This window comes from Microcebus murinus, chromosome X (genome assembly GCF_040939455.1).
Source record: "Microcebus murinus isolate Inina chromosome X, M.murinus_Inina_mat1.0, whole genome shotgun sequence".
Classification (NCBI taxonomy): domain Eukaryota; kingdom Metazoa; phylum Chordata; class Mammalia; order Primates; family Cheirogaleidae; genus Microcebus; species Microcebus murinus.
Window position 1 is genome coordinate 17,678,493 of NC_134136.1, and position 19,557 is coordinate 17,698,049.

Below are 19,557 nucleotides of genomic sequence, written 5' to 3' on the forward strand. Positions count from 1 at the left end.
AGAAAGAGCAATAAGTGGTTTTAGAGTTTTGTGATTTTAAAAATATAGATCATATATTCTAATGTATTTAAAACCTTGTAGAAATGATTCCTACATTGGGAATTCTGTGATTGCTCAATCTTACAGGTCTCAAAGTAGACAAAAAAGTGTTTTTCATGTTCATAATGTATAAAGTAAGTTTTTTTTTAAATAAAGTACACAGAGCATTAAATAGAAGCAGAGGTTTCATATCAGTGTTATATAATATATAATTGACCTTGTTAATGCTAAAAAACAATCAAGGTTTTTTATTATTATGTAACTAAATCATGCACATTATAAAAATTGATATAGCAGATACATATAAATTGGATCAAGTCTGTAAAAATGTCAACATACATACGTGTAGTGTGTGTGTGTGTGTGCCTGTATGTTTGTGCTCGTGTGCAGAGGGCTTTTTTATTTTATTGTTTTCACTTTATGTAATTTGGAGAGGTATATCAGTATCAACCCATATATTTTTATCTATGTCATGTCTGGATAATATTCTATTGTATGAAAGTGTCAAAGTTTATAGCCAGTACTTTATTGATGTGAATTTCCCTTGTTTCCATTTTTTCCTATTATAAAGATACACTAAATATCATTTATGCATAAATCTTTGTGTACATGTGATAGTATATCTATAGAATAATTCTCCAGAAAAAGTCAATTACTAGGGCAAATGGTATAACGGATTTAACATTTTGATAGATACTGAAGAATTTTCCTGTAGAGAAATAGCACCAGCTTATTTATTTATTTATTATTTCAGGGTATTATGGGGGTACACACATTTTGGTTACAAGTAATGTCTTTGCCTCCCCCAAGCCAGGGCTAGAGGCTTGTCCTTCCCCCATACAGTGAGCACCAGTTTAAACAATAGTAAATGAGAACCTTTTCCACCAACTTTGCTGATGCTCTGTATTTTCAAGCATCTTAAATTTCGCCTGTCTGAAAATGTATCTCATTATTGCTTTAATTTACTTTTCTTTAATTTTGAATGAGGCTGATCATGTTTATCACTTCTATTATTTGTATGTAAACTATTCTTTTTCTTTTTCTTACTGAGCTTTTTACTTATTGTTTTGTAGAACTGTTTTACTTATTTTTTTTTCTTATAACATAATTCTCTTAAAACTTTGCCTCTTCACCTTTATAAAAAATAAAGGCAAAGACTATACTTGGTATCAATTGCCAAAATTGATGCACTCCAATTTTTCTTGACAAGCCATGTTTGGTAAGTCTTTGTTGTACATATTTTAGTATTTACTTTCCTCATTAGCAAAGAGGGGGGAGATAAAATGATTGGAATCTAATTCTATTTCAGTATACAGTGTGGAGATGATAGTGTATACATTATTTTATATTAAGTACATGTATGCTTATATAGAAACCCTTATATTAATATAAAGGTTTCATGCAGGGGTGAATCTATTCTATATCTTATAATTCTTATATCTGCAGTCTTTGATAGTCTTAATCTTCAATTTATTATTTCTGCTTACGCCTCTTCATGGTGTCTTATTTTCTTGTATGCTTTTTAGTTTTCTATTGTATCTGATTTTAGTTGATTGTTTTTAATCAGTGGGAACACTTTGAGGCCTGCACTTGAATATTCTAGTAAACATAAGTCACATTTACTCCATCTTTGTAGTGGATGTAGTACCTGGGAGTACAACTCACTCACTATCTACTCAAACTCAATTTTTGGTGTTCCTTGAAGGGATGAACAAATAGTATGAAGTTTGATTACAAATTCATGTGATTTTCAACTCATGATTAAGATATTTTGTGATGAAATTTTAATTGTTCTCCTTTACCTGGAGCCAAGACTGAGATAGGGAAGAGCCAAGACAGATAGAGAAGTATCTCTACTATCTAGTTTTGTGGGATAAGTTTTGAAAAATCACCTAAATTTCAGGGTCAGGAATACAGAAATGTTTCTCCAGATAACTAGTATGACACATGCCAGTAACAGAAATAAGGTGATATCTCTGAACTAGTGATTCTCTCACTATTCTGGGTTTGTACCAGAATCCCCTGGGAAGCATTTTTAAACTAGTAATACCCAGGCCTCAATTTAGGCCTACTGAGTTAGAACTTCTGATGGACAAGAGATTTTAATTTTTTTAAGGCAGGATAAAGAGAAAAATTGGAAGCTCTCTAAGAGTATGGACCCTGCCTAGTAACACACGGCTAATAAGAGATAGCACTGAAAAGCTCCGTGTTCTTCTGGCTTCCTGTCCCGCCTGTTTTTTTTTTTTTCCTTGTCTTATGCATTTTAGTGTATGATTGGTATTTCTAAGTGTATACTGACTAAAGATAAAGAAAATTTGGGATATTTTTGCACTCTGTGTATTTTCTTTTAAAATCATAATTGTAAAAAGTGTGTTTGGGCTAAAACACAGATATATGCTCATTCTGTTTTGATAAAACTCAAGGTTCAAGCTCACATTACATATTTAGTCTGTATCAGTAATATAGTCTGAGCTCTTGGCCTACTACTAATATGTTCCAAAATGCTTTAAACTATTATAATGTTCATGTGATTAGCTGTTCAGAACTCAAGGATGCCTGTTTATAAGAATATCAATCACTTTATAGTATACTATTAATGTTTCTTGTATAGCTATATTACATTTTCATGATTTGTTGGGTTTTCACTCAAGTAAAACAATATTTTAGTTAATAGACAAGTGAGGCATTGAAGCAGCACACATTGATATATCATACAGAATATTGTATATATCCAACTAGGAAAGAAAAAATTATTTTTTTTCTCTTTTTAAACATCCCTTATGTAACGATAGTTGCTACCTTTTCACTAGATGGCAATATTACATTGCATTTACATTAAAAATAAAGACTTCTATATAATCACAGTGTCCTTCTGAAAAAATAATGCTCACTAAGAATTTTTTTTTTTTTTTTTTTGAGACAGAGTCTCACTCTGTTGCCCAGGCTAGAGTGAGTGCCATGGCGTCAGCCTAGCTCACAGCAACCTCAATCTCCTGGCTCAAGCTGTAAGTTGGGTTGACGCCATAGCACTCTAGCCCAGGCAACAGAATGAGACTTAAAAAAAGAAGAAGAATCAATATACCTAAAATTCTTACGTCTTTCTTTTTATTCGCATTCAATGTTCAAGTATCTTGAACTTTATCTCAGATTCTTTGAGGGGGGGATGTGTGCAAAAGTCAAACTGATACTTTATTATGCTGTTCAAGAAAAATGTTTTCTTGGTAAAAACTGATTTTAACTAAGTGGTCTGAGTCACTTTATTATTTTACTCATTTTTAACCCTCCCAATAGCATTTAGAGCAGATGACCTTTCCTTAAGACTTCTCTATCTTCCCTTGGCTTCAACGATGATACAAGCTCTTGACTAACTTTTTATTTCTATGGTATTCTATTGCTTGTTCTTTCTCCTCTATCCTTAGCTTTAAAGTTTTAAACTTTCCTCAGGTGATTCTATCAGCCATCATTTAAACTAAAGTATAAGTAGCATCTAGTTGGAACTCCCAAAATAAAATCTCTAACTCATACTGTGTCTATGAATTTTAGACCCAATACTGCCTAATTGTCATCTCTAATTTATTAGTGTAATTTCAGATTACATGTTGAAAACTGAACTCTTGACCCCTACCCCCATTCCATTCCACTCCTTCTTAATCCTAGTAAAAGATATTCCTGTTTAACCGTTTGCTTATTTCAGAAAGCTGGAAGTGATCCTTTTTACCTGGCTTTCCTTTACAAAGCTATATACAAACCTTCGTTAGGTACTTTCCATCCTACTACAATAATATATCCTAAATCTGTCCACTTTCCATCTCCACTATTACCACCCTAGTCCAAAGAATTAATATATCTTACCCAAACATCTCAATAATTTCCTGACATATACCCTTCTTTGTATTCTAGCCCCACGGTGATTAATTTTTACACATTACAATACTTTTACATATATATATATATATATATATATATATATATATATATATATACTTTCTAGGTGACCAGCACACTGAAAGCTCTGACTTCAGCGTTATACAGTATATGCATGTAACAAAAACATTTGTACCCTTCTAATGTTTTGAAAAAATATATATAAATATGAATAAGTGACCCCCTGCTTAAAACTTCCATTGGTTTTCCAATTCTTAATAAAACCCCTAAGCCATTGTATGATATGGCCTTCAATCTTTCCAATCCTATTCTCTTTTTTCTTTTTTTTTTTTTTTTTCTTTTTCTCACTATGTTCTAATAACACTGTTCTTGTGGAACCTTTACCACCAAGGCTTTGGAGCACGCCTTTAAAACTGTTGACATAAGTCTCCCTTGCTCAGTTCTCATCCCTCAGGTTTCAGTTTAAGACTCACTATCTCAGGACGGCCGTTTCTCACATTTCTGTCTGGATGAGGTCTACCTACTATTTCCTTCAATAGAAACTTGTTCACTTGCTTCATAACAATTATTTCCATATTACTTATATATTTTGAGAGATTATTTAATGTTTATATATTCCACTAGAATATATGTCCAAGAGGGCAGGGACTGTTTGCTTTGATTATCACTGTTCATCATTTAGTACCTAGCATTCAGAATCGTACCAAACAGTTGGCAGAAGTTAAATAAGCACCATTTAAATGAATGAATGACTAAGGAAAAGGTACCTTTGCTAGTCTTTCCATAACTCAAAATTTTTCTGAAGGTTAAATAATGTATGGCATGTAAAGTGTTTAGTAAGCACACAATAAATATAATCTATTATCATTTTCTTTAAACCAATGTTGATATAATCATTTATGCATAGGATAACTTGCCGTGCTATCTTGTTTTTTAAGTATTTCATGCTGTCCAATTTCTAACCAAGGTTAGTGTTTTACCATTTTTGTTTGTATTTTTTAAATTTCACACCTAAAAGTAGAAGACAAGCTAAAGTTTTATGCCAAGTCACTACATTTTAATTTAAAACAATGAACTTTTTATATTGCTATGATTACTTAATTATTTCATCCTTCTTTCAGAAGGTTTAGTGTTATCTTTAAGAAAGTGTGATATGCTTCTATTTTCATTAGTTATAAATAATGGAATATTTTACATGTTTTCCAATGTCACACACAAAAAAACCCCCACAAAAAACAAAGAAGCAAATAAAACTCCTAAACTTTCATTAACTGTAATGTTGCCTCCTGAGGGAATAAATAGCTTCTGGATTAATGTGGTTATTGTAGACCTGAGGAAGCTGTACTAAAATTAAGGTGGGCCCTAAATGAACCAATGTCTAATTTTCTCAAGCAAGTGACATTGTTATTGCTCTACTAGCACCCATTGAATGAGATCTACATCACTGTCTCTGGGACAATTAACACTTTAATGATTTTAAGAAGTATTACTGTATCATCAAAAGCCATTTGATTATCATCTTTATCAGGTCATTAAAATGATCAGACTCCTTTTCATAAAAGAAATTTCATAAACCAAGTATACTGTACAATCAAGTTATCAGTTGTCTAGAACAAATAAATAGTTTACTTCAGAAGATATGACATGCAAATGCATAGAAAAATTTTGGACATAAAAATATCTCATAAATCCAAGGAGTCTTTAGGTCATATTAAGAACATAAGGAAACATTCCTAGTGACAGGAACTAGCAGACTGGTGTGGAGATAAGAAAATGCTAACTTTGGAATAGATTCTTTTTAGGTCATTATTAAAAATCTTCTTATTTTACAGTTAAGGAAAAATGAGACACGAAAAGCATAAATGCCTTGCTCATGTTGACACAACTCATTATCCACCGGCTTCTTAGGTCAATGAACCTTCCATTGCACTGCCTTGCCTTCTTATTCCTAAGGAGTGTATAAGAAAGGTCACTGCATAGTTGGTTAGGATATTCATTAAACAGATGCCAGGCTAAAGAGGCAAATAGGGACTAAAATTCAGCCTACACACACCACTTGCCAGACCATCTTTCCATGGGATATATCTACCTTTTTTAGTTCACTAAGTTTCTCTCAGGACTAGCCAAGTCCATGTTTACAAGTTCTAGGAGAATTTCTCCTTTTGTTTTCCTAGATACATAAGAAGCAGTGGGCCTAGGCTGCCCACACTCTTCTACAGAAAAAGCAATAGACCTTAAGGAGTACATATTATACAATGTGTATAGCGGGAGAGTAAAAGTCCACTGTTTCACTTTCTCAATGTGGATTATGAGAGTTAAAGGATTATGTCTAGACTGCTGTCCATTGCAGAGTGATTTTCTTCCATGTAAGCATACACAATATGTAGCAGAGCTTACCAAGTAGATGTGTGCCTTGTCTGAACTTGTGAGTAGGTTTTACTCTCTGGTGAGGAAATAATTGAGACATTAATAAGCACATCAAAATTAAAATCAAGATCAATATGAAATGGCATTGATATAAAATTATCAATTTCCACATCAAATTTCATATAGTTTCTGTGCCCAATAAGTTTTTAGAGAACATCTTTTTAAGATTATCTGAGTGTTTACAAATTAATAGATAAAATACTTGGATGTTTTTAGAAAGACAGCTAAAATACAATTTCAAAGTGACATAGCTAAATTTAGTTGTTCATTAGAGCCAAAAAAAGGACACTAATGCATATTTTGTGAATTTTAAAAGTCATAGTAGTTTTTAGGGGTGATAAGGTGAGACTCCATGGAATTCATTATATCTTTATTATAATTGTCATCATCGATATCAACATCATTTTTTTTTCTAGATTTATACTTGCAACTGTTGATGTGGTATATCCACTAATATACCACACATATATCAAATTAGCAGTCCAGTATAGACAGTCTTGATTTTCCATCTCTAGCCAATTTACTCCTTAGTCTGCCACATCCTATCTAGTTGCTCAGGCTCCAATTCTGTACATCATCTGTGCGCCATCTTTTTTTTTTTTTTTTTTTTTTTTTTTTTTTTTTTTTTTTTTTTTTACCATCCACATTTAATTTATCATCAAGTCTTATAGGAATTATCTTCAAAATATACCCCAAACTCTCTACCATATAGTCTAATCTACCATCATCACTCTCCTGGATCAATGCAATAGCCTCCTAACTGATCTCATTTTCACTCATAACTGTGTTAAAACCCATTGTCACACTGAAACCAGTGTGATATTTTTAAGGCAAATTAGACAATGTCAACACTCTATGTAAACTCCCCAGTCACCTTATAATAGTGTGTCCAGTTTTCCAAGTTAATCTTTTTCTACTCCCCTCCTCATTCTGTACCTTTGAGTAACACTGTCCTTCTTGGAAGTCTTCAAATGTACTGATCACTATCCCACACTTGGACAATGACAGATCATGCTCCCTCTGTCTGGACTGCACTTTGTCTTCTTTCTTTGCCTTTCTAACTCCTTGTTATCATTATATCACAGTTTAATTGTCACATCCTCAAAAAGACTAACTGAACCTTCCATTATAAATTAGGTTAACCTTATTATTTTCTCTTTATAAGGCCTTGTTTTTTTTTATATCATTTATCACAATGTATGTTCTATATTTACTTGTGAGATTGTTTAGTGATCATTTCCCACATTACATTGTAAGTCAAAATACAACAGTATTTTTCAATTACTTTTCATAGTAAATTCAAACTTTCCAGTCTGCCTTTCAAGGTTCTTTTCCAATTAAATCCCCCCATCTGGCAGTGCTTACTTCCTAGGAAGAGAGGCAGAAATGATGAAAATCAACATGGGGTGAGAGTCTCCCAAATGTCAGGCCATGTGCTAGATGCATTTACCTACATGACCTAATTTGACCCTCAACATAATCTTTCTGAATGATGCATTATTGTCCCTACTTTTACTGATTAGAAAATTGAGTCTGAGATGGTAAATGATTTGCATGATCTTGGATTTAAACCTAGATATGAATCACATCCCATGGCCTCTTTCCTGAATTTCAGACAAACTAGACTGCTGACCTTACCTTATACACCCATGACTCACATTTGCTCCTCTTTCCATCCTACATATTCAAATTCTTCTGCCTGAAACATGTTTTCAAAAATAACTTTAAACTATCCTATTTGGAACAGCACTTCATTTTTAAAATTTAATCAGTCTTCATATTCCTTCATAGGTGTTCAATATTTTCTCCTGGTTGTGAAGATGATAATACAAATATTTAATGGCAGGAGTATTGCCTGGTCATAAAATTCTGGCTGTTATAACACTAAGTACTACTTCCTCAATATCACCCCCTGAACTCCATTTGTGTTTCCAAGCCCAAAAAGCTCAAGTGAATAAGAGCCAATTTTCCATCAGACTACTGAAAAAGGAGATATTTTTCATTGTCAGAAGAACTCCTTGAATCAATATTAAATTGGTTCTGAGAGTTCTTTCTCATCAAATACTGTCAACATTACATATCCACCTTACCATATTATACACTGCTGAGATGGTTTTAATATGCAAACAAATTGCCAGTTATTTAATCTCATTTTTCTCCCACTGAACTCTCTGGTATATGGTAACATGTAACTAGAGCTACCAGACGCCAGAACTATTCGGCACTTTTATCTCATTTTAAAGCTGGCTAGAGGCATATTGGGTGCCTGCATCTGAAGTCCTTGAACATTAGAGAAAATGCTATTACAGCTCAGCATGTACTTTCTTGATGTGAAAATGATCTGACTGCAGCACACCAGTCAGTGAAAATCAGAGTTGATAGGGGGAATCTATATGATTAGGGAATTTTCTTTTCTTCATTTTTAGGACACTTGGGACACCTTCCTTGGAATTAGGAGAAATGTTCTTCTATCAAGGGTATGCAAGTAAATATGCTCCTGATTAGCCCTGAATAACAAATTCAGAAGGATCATTTGAAAAAGGAGATATGGAAGTTTACAATAAGATGGAGATGTGTTCATATTGATAAGGCATATTTTCTTTTTGAGGAACTATCTCAGTTGATGGAACTAATAGCACTCTGACTCTCATATTTTATTATTTGTCTTGTTTTTACAATTACATCAAAATACCACCATTTCTCAGGACATGACTGAGAAATGTTTAAGGCAGCAGTATTTTTAGTCCCTAACACCTCATACCCATCTTCTAACTCCTCAAGCATCCAATTCTTTAATGATTATGTCATCCATATATCAGTCTTTTGGTAATAATACTTAGTTTAGAATTTGTCCTTTCTATTCTTTCTGAAAATCAGCCCAGTCCCTCAGGGCTCTGCTTTCAGTTAGCTAATTGAATAATCACTATTAAAGTGATAAGGAATTAATGAGTCACCCCCTCCATCATAACTGCTTGCATTTTGACCCAGGTCTTTAGTACTTTTAACCTAGCAAGTAAGTCATTTGGTACTCAAGGCCTATGGGAGAGAGTCCACTAATCTCAACTCAATCTCATTATTTAAAAGATAAATAATCTCCTTGCCTGTGGAGTTAGGGTATTTATAGGCTCAAGACTCTCTTACTTTGAATGGAAAGAAAAAATTTATATGTAACATGTGCTATCATGAAACTTTTATTAGCATATAAAAGCATACTAGTATTATAAAATTTTACAGAGAACTGAATGATTTCTGATGCTCAATTAATTAAAAACATATTGCTTTACATTTATAATCTGGTGTGATTGTATCACTTCACCTGAATTTTTAGCTTTTTCAAATTTTGCAAAGATTGATCACGTTCTACATTATGTTAGCTAATCATCCTTTCTTAACGATTGAAAATAATACTTTTAGTAATAAGTATTAGACTCTTCACAATGATGTATGTGAATGGAAACTAAATATTGTCCTCGTGACATAAAAGATGGAAACAAAGTATATGTTGCATCTTCCAGAAATGGCAAGCCCACATATGGTAGAAAATTGAAATTTGCAGTATGTAATGCTCTTCAGTTCATGCTCAAAATTTTTTATCTCAGATATTTTCCTTACTTTAAAATTTTATCCAAATGTAAAAGTGTTTTAAAGAAAAATAAACTGACTAATCTAAAAATTCATTTCTCCTAATGCTATTATGGTTATATAAAACATTTCTTCATTATTAGCAGAAACACTGAAGAGTGTAGAGACAAAGCATCATCATGTCTGAAACCTATTTTCAAATGATTTAGCAAAAAATTAAAGCATATATAAGGAGAGAGAAGTATAGAGAAATAAGAGAACTATTTAGTATGTTCACAATCATTGAATATAAATGAAATATATATGGATGTTTATTATACTATTCCCCCAACGTTTATCTTCAGACTCAAAATTTTTCAAAATAAAATGTTAGAAAGTAAAATAAGATACTCAAGATTATATTAACAACATGCAATAAGTAGGCCTTGTTTAGATCTAGATTAACAAAGTAGTAAAGAAGTCAAGATTGAGGCAATTGGAGAATTTGAACATTGTTAGGATATTAGAAAATATTAGCAAAATATTATTAATTTTGTTAGGTATGGTAATGATATTGTGGTAATGTTTCTAAAAGAGAAACTTTACCTTTTAGTGATACATATTGAAGTATTTATAGATGAAATATGCTAACAAGGATTAGCTTCAAAATAGACCAATGGCAGTGGGGGGATATTTTAGATAAGATTGGTCATTTATTCATAAATTTTGAAGCTGGGTGATGGGTACCTGGAGGCTCATTATATTGTTCTTATTATTTCTGTATATATTGAATTCTTCATAAAAAGAAAATATTTTATTCTCCTAAGCCTCACATAATTTGGATGATCCATATAAACTCTCCATTTTAGACTCCTTTTATAAAAATTGTCAACAGCATAAAACTAATAGGGACAATTTCCAAAAGTGTATTTGGCAACATGCTGAAAATGCCAGTGCACTTGTAGTGATATTTTTCTAAGATAAGGTGCTATATAAATTCAACTGCTGCTGTTAAGTAAGACGAGTAGTGTTTATTTTCATTCATCTGAAGAATTTAGGAAAAAATCCATTTTTGAAAAATGACAATAGAAGATATAAATCATGGGCATCCAAGATTTTCAACAGTTAGCCAGAAGATCAGAAATTCTTGTGTGTGCAGGCACATAACTTTTTCTATTGAAAACAGTAGTGAGATATTGTTATCTTGTAAAAATTGTGTAGATTTTATCAGAAATGTAATATCAATTGACAATAAAATTTATTAATTTATTTGCATAATTTTATATTATTTTAATTTGTTAACTTGGATCAAATCAATGAGACTACTAGAATATATCTCAGGTGCAGTGAGTTGTATTCAGTGAAGCTATATATTAGTCAGGATTTTCCAGAGAAACATAAGCAACAGGGTAGATCTATACATCTATATATAGATATAGATATATAAGAGGGGATTTATAATGGGAATTGGCACACACAGTTATGGAGGCCAAAAAGTACCATGACATGCCATCTGTAAACTGAAGAACCAGGAAAGTTGGTGGTTTAATTCAGCCTCTAAGTTCTGAGAACCAGGTGTAAGTCTCAGTCCAGAATCAAAGGCCTGAGAACCAAATGAGCAGGGGAGAAAATGTAAGTCTCAGAGTCTCAAGGTCCAAGAATCTGGGGCTCAGATATTCAAAGCAGGAGAAGATGGATATTCCACCCCCAGAAGAAAGGTGGAATTAACCCTTTCACAACCTTTTTGTACAATCTGGGCTCTCAGTGGATTGAATGATGTCTGCCCACATTGTGAGGGCACATCTTTGATTTACTCAGTCTACTGATTCAAATACTAATCTCTTCCAGAGACACCCTCACAGCCACATCCAGAAATAATGTTTTACTGGCTGTCTGTGCATCGCTTAATGCAGTCAAGCTGACATATAAAATTAACCATCACTGGTTACATCTCAATTTAGATCCAAATTAACGGATTGTGGGTTGATCTGAGCTTTGATTTTAACAGTTTAATAAATAAAAATGTTTTTTCACAGAGCCAAGTGGACTGAAATATTGCTCAGTGTTTGTTCAGAGACATGGAAATAACAGCATATATACAGGGGGACTCACTTTCATTACTACAATTCCAAGATTGCCTCGTCTTTTTGTGTCAAAAAGGTTGGCATTTAATTCCATTAGCTTCTCAAGAAACTATGTACAAGTAAAGGACAAATTCTTGATTATTTTAATATACCCTGAGGTTTACAATATAAAGTCAGTCATAGAAAATTAAGGCATGATTCATACTCATCAAAGTCCCTAAATCTTTACCAAAATTGTGACAATTTAAGAAATAGCTCTGCATTTTTAAAAATCTTATTTTATTAGTATCTGGTGAAGTTCTGCAAGACAACATAAGTAGTTTCTAGCTCCCATCTGATCAATCAACTTGTCTAGGTTTAGTGAAATCCTATACTTCTTTGTAGCAATAAAAATGTTTTTAAGTTCTGTATGTTCAGATATTTGTCATATGAGTAAGAAAAGTAAGAACTTTTATATTTTTAAATGTCTTGTCTTATGACTAGAAACAAGATGCTGTGAGTTACTAAGGAAGTATGAGAATTTTTTTTTATTTCAGCATATTATGGGGGTACAAATTTTAAGGTTTCAAATAATGTCATTGCCCTCCTCCCCCAACAAGTCTGAGCTTCAAGCATGACCATCCTCCAGATGGTGCACATCTCACTCATTATGTATGTATATACCCATCCCCTCCCCCTCCCACCTGCCCAATACCCAATTAATTTAGTTCCTTGTGTCCACTTAGGTGCTGCTCAGTTAATATCAATTTGATGATGAGTATATGTGGTGCTTTTTTTTCCATTCTTGGGATACTTCATTTAGTAGTATGGGTTCCAGCTCTATCCAGGAAAATACAAGATGTGCTATATCACCGTTGTTTCTTAGAGCTGAATAGTACTCCATGGTATACATATACCACATTTTATTAATCCACTCATGAATTGATGGGCACTTGGGTTATTTCCACAGCTTTGCAATTGTAAATTGTGCTGCTATGAACATTTGAGTGCAGGTGACTTTTTGTACAGTGTTATTGAATCTTTTGGGTAGATGCCCAGCAATGGGATTGCTGGATCAAATAGTAGATTCACTTGTATTGCTTTAAGATATCTCCATATTGCTTTCCACAGAGGTTGAACTAGCTTGCAGTCTCACCAGCAGTGTAGGAGTGTTCCTACCTCTCCACATCCACGCCAACATCTATTCTTTTGGGACTTCTATGCAACAATAAAAGAAAACTAGAGACCAATATCCCTTATGAATATAGATGCAAAAATGTTCAACAAAATCATAGCTAACTGAATACAGATGCTTATCAAGAAAATAATCCATCATGACCAACTGGGCTTCAACCAAGGGATGCAGGGATGGTTCCACATACATAAATCTATAAATGTAATTCACCACATAAACAGAAGCAAAAACAAAGACCATATGATTCTATCAATAGATGCAGAAAAAGGTTTAGACAAAATTCAACACCCTTTCATGATAAGAACAGTTAATAAAATAGGCATAGAAGGGACATCCCTAAAAATGATACAAGCTATCTACGACAGACCCATAGACAAAATCATACTGGATGGGGAAAAATTGAAAGCATTCCTACTTATAACTGGAACCAGGCAAGGTTTCCCACTATCTCCACTTCTATTCCACATAGTGCTGGAAGTCCTGGCTATGGCAATCAGACATGAAACTGGAATCAAAAGTATCCAAATTGGCACAGAAGAGATCAAACTTTCACTGTTTGCTGATGACATGATACTATATTTAGAGAATCCCAATGATTCAACCAAGAGACTCCTGGAGTTAATCAATGAATTTAGTAAAGTCTCAGGATACAAAATCAATACACAGAAATGAGAGTCATTCATATATGTCAACAACAATCAAATTGAGAACGAAATCAAAGACTCAATTCCCTTCACAATAGAAACAAAGAAAATAAAGTACCTAGGAATATACTTAACTAAGGAGGTAAAAGACCTCTACAGGGAGAACTATGAAACACTGAGGAAGGAAATAGCAAAGGATGTAAACAGATGGAAATCCATACCACGCTCGTGGATTGGCCGACTCAACATCATTAAAATGTCTATACTACCCCAACTGATGTACAGATTCAATGCAACACCTATTAAAATCCCAACATCATTCTTCCCAGATATAGAAAAAATAATTTTACACTTCATTTGGAACCAGAGAAGACCCCATATATCAAAAGCAATTCTGGGCAATAAAAACAAAATGGGAGGCATTAATATGCCAGATATCAAACTATACTACAAAGTTGTAGTAATTAAATCAATTTGATATTGGCACAAAAATAGGAATATTGACCAGTGGAACAGATCTGAGAATCCTGATATAAAACCATCCTCATATAGCCATCTAATCTTTCACAAAGCAGACAAAAATATACACTGGGGAAAAGAATCCCTATTTAATAAATGGTGCTGGGAAAACTGGATAGCCACTTGTAGAAGGCTGAATCAGGATCCACACCTTTCACCTCTCACAGAAATCAACTCATGCTGGATAATGGACTTATACGTAAGGTATGAAACTTAGAATTCAAGAGTAAAATGTTGGAAACACTCTCCTAGACATTGGCCTATGCAAAGAATTTGTGAAGAAGATCCCAAAGGCAATTACAAGAACAACAAAAATAAATAAATGGGACATGATCAAAAGCTTCTGCACAGCCAAAGAAACATTCATGAAAGCAAACAGACAACCTACAGAATGGGAGAAAATTTTTGCATCCTATGCATCTGATAAGGGGCTTATAACTAGAATATACTTAGGCCTCATCCTTTGCCATCTGATGCCAGTATCAATGTGTACACCACATCAAGCAAATACTTTATTCTATACTCACATACCACTGTGTTCAGAAAATGTTTTCTGTAGTAGCTAGACATCTTTCAAGGAGTTACCTGTCGGAACCAGGACTTGAGCTGGGGTCAGGTGTCCAGGTACATCTGTGGGGTCAAATAAAACTGAAATGTGTGACCAAAACAAGGCCTAGGAATATGTTCTTTAAGAGACAGGAAAACAGAGCTATTGAATTGAATGCTATAATAAGTAAGGGCCAACTATGGAAGGAAAGGGCAAAGAGAATACATATACCATCACTAAATGACCAAGTATACATTGCTATTTCAGAGGTAGTCAACTGATAGAAATTAAAGCAGTAAATAATCATAGGAGATACAGGCAGATAGTAAGAAAGGAATCTCTAGTAAAATATAGCAACTGAAGCTGAACCAGTTTGCAGTCCCACCAGCAGTGTAGGAGTGTTCCTATCTCTCTGCATTTATGCCAACATTTATTGTTTAGGGACTTTTTGATAAAGTCCATTCTTACCAGAGATAAGTGATATCTGATTGTGATTTTGATTTGCATTTCCCTGATGATTAGAGATTTTGAGCATTTTTTTCATATGTTTGTTGGCCTTTATTCTGTCTTCTTTGGAAAAATTTCTGTTTATGTCCTTTGCCCACTTTTTGATAGGGTTGTTTGATTGTTTTCTTGCCGATTTTCCTGAGTTCTAAATAGATTCTACTTATCAGCCCTTTATCGGATGTGCCACTTGCCAATATGTTCTTGAATTCTGTGGGTTGTCTGTTTGGTCGCTTGACAGTTCCTTTGGCTGTGCAGAAGCTTTTTAATTTGATGAGGTCCCATTTATTTATTTTTGTTGCTATTGTGATTGTCTTTGGGGTCTTCTTCATAAATTCTTTGCCTAGGCCAATGTCTAAAAGAGTATTTCCAACGTTTTCCTCTAGGATTATAATAGTTTCACACCTAAGGTTCAAGTCTGTTACCCAGTGTGAGTTGATTTTTGTGAGAGGTGAAAGTTGTGGGTCCTGTTTCAGTCTTTTACATGTGGCTATCCAGTGATCCCAGCACCATTTATTTAATAAGGATTATTTTCCCCAGTGTATGTTTTTGTTTGGTTTGTCGAAGATTAGTTGGCTATATGAGAATGGTTTTATATGTGGGTTCTCTGTTCTGTTCCACTGATCAATGTCCCTATTCTTGTGCCAGTATCACGCTGTTTTAATTACTATAGCCTTGTAGTATAGTTTGAAATCTGGTAGATTGATAACTCCTATTTTGTTTTTATTGCCTAGGATTGATTTTGCTATACGGGGTCTTCTCTGGTTCCATATGAAGCGTGAAATTATTTTTTCTATACATGTCAAAAATGATGATGGTATTTTAAAAAGGATTGCATTGACCCTGTAGATCACTTTATGTAATAAAGACATTTTAACAATGTTGATTCTGCCGACCCATGAGCATGGAATGGTCTTCCACCTGTTTACATCCTCTGCTATTTCTTTCTTCAGTGTTCCATAGTTCTCCCTGTAGAGGTCTTTTACCTCCTTGGTTAAATATATTCCGAGGTACTTTATTTTCCTTGTTGCTGTTTTGAAGGGAATTGAGTCTTTGATTTGATTCTCACTTTCACTGTTGTTGGAGTATATGAATGCCTCTGATTCTATGTATTGATTTTGTATCCTGAGACTTTACCAAATTAATTTATCAGATCAAGAAGCCTCTTGGTTGAATCCTTGGGGTTTTCTAGGTATAATATGATGTCATCAGCAAAGAGTGAGAGTTTGATCTCTTCTGCTCCCATTTGGATGCCCTTTATTCTGTTCTCTTGTCTGATTGCTGTAGCAAGGACTTCCAGCACTATGTTTAATAGAAGTGGAGATAGTGGGCCACCTTGTCTCGTTCCATTTCTAAGTGGGAATGCTTTGAATTTTTTCCCATGCAGTATGATATTGGCTGTGGGTTTGTCATATATGGTTTGTATCATTTTTAGGTAAGCCTCATTTTGCATATTTTGTTGAGCGTTTTTATCATAAAAGGGCATTGAATTTTGCCAATTGCTTTTTCTCCGTCTATTGAGAGGATCATATGGTCTTTATTTTTGCTTCTGTTTATATGCTAAATTACATTTATAGACTTGCATATGTTGAACCATCCCTGTATAATAGGGATGAAGCCCACTTCATTGTGATGCATTATTTTCTTGAAAAGGACCTGGATTTGATTGGCTAGGATTTTGTTGAGAATTTTTGCATCTATATTCATAAGGGATATTGTTCTGTAGTTTTCTTTTGTTGTTGTACCCTTTTCTGGTTTTGATATCAGGGTTATGTTTGCTTCATAAAATGTGTTGGGGAGGTATCCATCTTTCTCGATGTTGTGGAATAATTTCTACAGGATAGGCACCAGTTCTTCTTTCTAGGTGTAGTAAAATTTCGGTGTGAAATCATTTGGTCCAAGACTTTTCTTTTTAGGAGGGTTTCTTATTGCTGTTTCAATTTTAGTACTTGATATTAGTCTGTTCAGGAATTCTATTTCTTCCGGGTTGAGCCTAGGAAGGCTGTGTGTTTCTAAGAAATTGTCCATTTCCTACACATTTTCCAGTTTTTGCACATAGAGGTTTTTGTATTATTCATAAATTATATCTTGTATCTCTGTGGCATCAGTTGTAATTTCTCATTTATTTTCCTGATGGAGCTTATTAGAGATTTTTCTTTTCTGCTTTTCGTTAGTCTAGCCAATGGTGTGTCAATTTTGTGTATTTTTTTAAAGAATCAACTTTTTTTAATTAATCTTCCATATAGTTTCCCTGTTGTCAATTTATTTTAGTTCTCATTTGATCTTAATGATTTCACTTCTTCTGCTGGGTTTGGGGTTGGTCTGTTTTTCTTTTTTCACCTCTTTGAGATGATTCATTAGGTTATCTATTTGTAATCTGTTCGACTTTTGGATAGAAGCATTTATGCAAATAAACTTTCCTCTCGGGACTGCTTTAGCTGTGTTCCACAGGTTTTGGTATCTTGTGTCACCTTTGTCATTTAGTTCAAAGAACCTTTTGACTTCCATCTTGATTTCCTCGTTTATGAAGTGATGATTGAGCAGAAGGTTGTTTAGTTTGCATGACTTTGTGTAGAAATGAGAGCTCCTGATAGGATTGATTTTTACATTTATTTCATTGTGGTCTGAAAAGTTACATGGTATAATTTCTATTTTTTAATTGTTTGAGAAGTGCTTTGTGTCCTAGGATATGGTCAATCTTAGAGAATGACCCATGTGCTATTAATAAGAACGTATATTCAGTGGTTTGGGGGTAGAATGTTCTGTACATGTCAGTCAGGCCCATTTGTTCTAGAGTTCTGTTTAAGTCTATTATTTTTTTTATTTATTTTTTTTTTTTGAGACAGAGTCTCGCTTTGTTGCCCAGGCTAGAGTGAGTGCCGTGGTGTCAGCCTAGCTCACAGCAACCTCAAACTCCTGGGCTCGAGTGATCCTTCTGCCTCAGCCTCCCGGGTAGCTGGGACTACAGGCATGCGCCACCATGCCCGGCTAATTTTATATATATATCAGTTGGCCAATTAATTTCTTTCTATTTATAGTAGAGACGGGGTCTCGCTCTTGCTCAGGCTGGTTTCGAACTCCTGTAAGTCTATTATTTATTTGTCAATTTTCTGTTTGGAGGATCTGTCCTGTGCTGTCAGTGAGGTGTTAAAGTCTCTGACTATTATGGTGTTCTTGTTTATCCATTTATTTAGATCAAGTAGAGTTTGCTTTATGAATCTGGGTGCACCAAGGTTGGGTGCATATATATTTAGAATTGTTATGTCTTCTTGTTGAACTGTACCCTTCACCATTATATAGTGACCTTCTTTGTCTTTCATTACTTTTGTTGATTTAAAAACTAGGTTATCTGTAATCAGCACCACCACGGCAGCTTTCTTGTGGGTTCTGTGTGCTTGAAATATTGTTGTCCACCTCTTTAACTTTAGTCTAACAGCATCCTTACAGGTTATATGTGTTCCTGAAGGCAGCAGATACTTGGCTTGTATTTTTTTATCCATTTGGCCAGCCTATGTCTCTTGAGTGGGGAATTCAAGCCACTCACATTTATTGAGATAACTGGTAGGTGGGGAAGATTTCTGTTCCTTATGTTGGGTTCAACTTTGTTGCTTTGTTTTCTCTTTTGAGCCATTGTGTTATCTGGGGTTTTATCTTTAGCTTTGAGTAAATTTACATTCGTGAGTTTATTGTGCTCATCCGTGGGTAACACTGTTTTGATTACTTCTTGAAGGGCTGGTCTTGTCTTTGTGAATTCCCTCAGTCTTTGCTTATCTGAGAATGTGCTGATATCTCCTTCATATGCAAAACTTAGTTTCCAGGGAATAAGATTCTAAGCTAGGCATTATTCTGTTTAAAAAGAGTGAGAATGAGCCCCCAGTCTCTCCTTGCTTGTAAAGTCTCGGTAGAGAAGTCTGGCATTATTCAGATTGCCTTTCCTTTGAAATATGAACAACCAAATGGAAACCACATGCCCAAAGAGGAGCACCAGCACCTTAGAAACAGACACCAACCAAAACAAGCAACCAAGTGTCAGCAGAGGAATTTCGAATATGGATCATAAGAAAATTCAATGACCTGCAAGAACAACTTGATAACCACCACAAAGAAAACACAAAAAGACTCCAGGATCTGGAACACAAATTCACTAAAGAAATGAAACAATGAAGAAAAGTT